Source organism: Lepisma saccharinum, chromosome 1 (genome assembly GCF_977018435.1).
Source record: "Lepisma saccharinum chromosome 1, izLepSacc3.1, whole genome shotgun sequence".
Lineage (NCBI taxonomy): Eukaryota > Metazoa > Arthropoda > Insecta > Zygentoma > Lepismatidae > Lepisma > Lepisma saccharinum.
Window position 1 is genome coordinate 135,882,350 of NC_139229.1, and position 3,591 is coordinate 135,885,940.

At 38.7% G+C, this 3,591-nt stretch overlaps 1 non-coding gene across 1 annotated transcript; it reads left to right on the forward strand.

Annotated features, from left to right (window-relative positions):
* Window positions 1-3,166: 3,166 nt before the first annotated feature.
* Window positions 3,167-3,238, forward strand: TRNAP-AGG (transfer RNA proline (anticodon AGG)). The gene has a single exon. It is a non-coding gene; the product is annotated as a tRNA-Pro (tRNA).
* Window positions 3,239-3,591: the final 353 nt, after the last annotated feature.

Here is a 3,591-nt window from a genome sequence, read left to right on the forward strand (position 1 = left end):
TCACTTGCCGTTGTGTCTAGGACTTGGGTCCAAAGTTATTTTGCCAAACGCGGAGAAGCGTTTTCTTTTAGTCAGTGTTTTTCGAACGCACGTAATTTGGGAAAGGTCATGGACCTCGTTACAAGGAGAAATGCAATGAAAGAACGAAAGAGGGAGAGAGAATGGTGAAAGGAAAGAGAAAAATAGGACAGAGCGAGGGAGAGAACAAAGAAAAGGAAGAGCGATAAATGATAAAAAAGAGAAAGATAAAATGAGAGTAAGTGTTAGAAGAAGATAGAGAAACAAGAACAAAGACAGAGATGGAGATACAGAAGGAGAAACAAAGATAGAAAGTGATAAACAGAAAAATTGAAAGATTACCAGAGAACTAAATATGGAGACAGAAACAAATGAAAAATAAAATGAGAGAGAAAGAGAGAGAGAAAGAAGGATAGAAACAAAGGAAGAAATAGAAAAGTGTGGTGGCGAGAAAGAAAGAAAAAAAATGAGAAATCGGAAAACAGACAAAAGGAAGAAATGTAGAATAAGAGAGAGAGAGAGAGAAAGAAAGAAAGAGAGATATTGATTTGGTTTGTTTTACTTTGCTTTTCTGCCACGTTTGGCTAATCACGAAGATGAGAATGAGTGATGATATGATGAAAGCGAGAAGGGATATTCGCAAACTCCCATGCCCTGGCCGGGATTCTAACCCGGGACCAGAGAGAGAGAGAGGGGGGAGATCTTGGTAACCATGACCTACGAGATAGAGTCCAATTTTTTTTATCCACCCTTAAGCTCCCCGAACGAAATTTTCCGTTAACGCCACTGACTCCAGCCAATTATTTCCCCACAGCTGGTTTTAGCGCCAAAACAAAGATGCGATTGCAGGAAGTGTAATAGAATACTTATTTTTGGCCGCATGCCAGACGCAGTTTCCTTTCCATTAATACCGTATTATCTGTCCATATCTGTCTTTTGCGTTGTGCAGCAGTGTCATTGCTCGACCCCTTTTCTGTTGAAGCAAAATACATTGTGTGTAAGAATCGTATCTATCCGGGACGTTTTTACGCAGTACGCTAGCACAGTTTACTTATCGAAAGCCCAGTCCATGCTATATTTAGGACACACTCTTCGCGCCTTAGCGTGTTTACTCAGCTTTGCCAGATACTTAAGACTTTCGTCCACTGATGACCGGTCTAGTTTTTCCCTTAATCACCCTGTTCTTGTTTTGTGTGTGTGTGTGTGTGTGTGTTGCAGTGCATTTGTGATCGTGAAAGTATCGTTGCGTTTTCAGCATTCGAGATTTCCTCCTCAAGAAAAGAATGTTGAATGAAGGAAAATGTGGCAAAATATAGGAATGTCCGCATTATTAAAAGGCAGATACGGTGGCGTCGCCACTGGGTGGACGAGGGTGGCCACTAGCCCCTCTTGAAATAATTGCAGCCCACACAAATCGACTGCATGACGAATGAACAACAATGAAATACTTGTAGAAAGAGAGAGAGGGAAAAATATATAAATAGAAAGAAGGTGACAAATGGAGAGGAAGAAGAAAAAAGCGTGGAATAAGAGAAAGGGAGAGAGGGATGGATAGAGAAACAAAGGAAGAAAGAGTGAAATAGAATATGGTTTATCATGATAACAGAAGTAATTAGAGCTCGCATAAAAATATTTCATTCACTGATCAGCCCACTCGAACGATACTGACAGAAGCCCCTACCTTTTGTAATCAGTTCATCATTCATCCTCACTCACCCTATAGAAGTAGATAAGCGATACACAATAACCAAATTAGAAATACCTTTCATTGATTGATTTGGTTATTTTATGTCGCTTTTCTGCCAGTTTGGGCTAATCGCAACGATATGGATAAGATGAAATTGATGGACGGACAATCACAAACACATATGCAGATGACACAAGCCTCAGAAAGGATTATACTGCCTGTGAGTCCAAGAACCTCGTTAGTCCAACTTTCCAAGGTGTACTACGTGGAAGAGATGTGACATTTGGATGTCCTTGTGAGAAAGTGGCCACATACGAGGTCATACATCACAACATAGGAATAGCATAAAGAGGTACTTTATTTTGGTATTTTTTCTATTTTACATCGCATTTTTTCGTTCTTGTAATTTGATGAAGTTTACGTGCACACAAAGAAAGAGAGAGAGAGAGAGAGAGAGAGAGAGAGAAAGGAAAGGAAAGGAGAGATGGGCAACCATGCTCTTACCTGCACCTGAACTCGGAACTTTCGATAGCGAAGTCGTCAGTCTTTCACTCAACGTTTCCGTCCACCAAGGGACTCTAAAGCAATTAAGGGAACATTATACAAATGCAGTATAATCGATCATGTATTATTTACTCCGATGATTTCCTGGTTATAACATATTTAGAGTAAAGGAAAAGTAGGTGTACGTTAGGGTTTGTCTATTGGTTATTTCTCTTGATTTTTTTATATGCTGTCACTCCAATGAAATGGAATGAAGGACATAGCCCTACGTGTAAGAATAAGTTCCTTTTTTAAAATTCAAATCAGAAAGCTTGAGCGAGAAAAATAAACAAGGGCTCGTCCTGGATTTGAACCCGGGACCTCTCACACCCTAAGCGAGAAGACCAACGAGCTAACGGAAGTATTCGTTTAAACTAAAATCTTGTATTTATTACCAATACTACCTTAACTGTTCACCTTAGAGATAAGGATAAGACAGTTCAAGGCATGCTTCTAATTTTCGTGATCTGATAGATTACTGAGTTCGAAGAGCTCGTACTTGAAACTGTAGGCCCATTCAGATATAAATTCCACATTACTTTTGAAAAAACATTTTTCGTGCCTGTCAATATTTATCTCGTGCTTGCAAAAACTTACTTGTAAGGGGACAAATGTTTGAAGTGTACATATATATATACTACATATACATACCTCACTGTATGTGAGGTTTCATTTAGTGGATAATCGTAAAGATTTATTGATTTATTTTTATTTCTGGCAACAGGTTCGTAAATTATTTACTGACAAGAAAGGTTATACACCAAGTAAGCAGTTATTGTTCGTCGCCATAGCGTTCACTTTCACGCATCATCAAATTCTTGCAGGTAGCACAAGTGCTTTACATACGGTAAGCTCCATGGTTCAGTTAGTTTCGAATTTCACAAGACAAAGTTTATGCAGAGTTTGTATACATATATTGGCTCGTTGGTCTAGGGGTATGATTCTCGCTTAGGGTGCGAGAGGTCCCGGGTTCAAATCCCGGACGAGCCCAATTTTTCTTTTTCGTTTTTTTTTTCTTTCAGGATTGTTTCATGCTCTTATCGACAAATTACATTTTGAATAGATGTTGTGAAGGAAGTAAAAACTCTACCAAGATAAAAGTGGAATTAAAATCACAGTTTTCGTTTTTTCAAACATGAATATGAGTCAAAGGAAAGGCCAACTACAGGAAAATAAAAAGCAAGAAAAAGACGATTAAGGACGAAAATGCAGGAAGAAGATACAGCCAGAAACGAAGAAAAAAATAACGAGTGAGAAGAAACAGCAAAGCGAGAGACGTACAGAGAAAAAATGAAAAAGAGGAATGAAAAACCCGAGAAAAAAGAAAGTAAGAATGGATGATT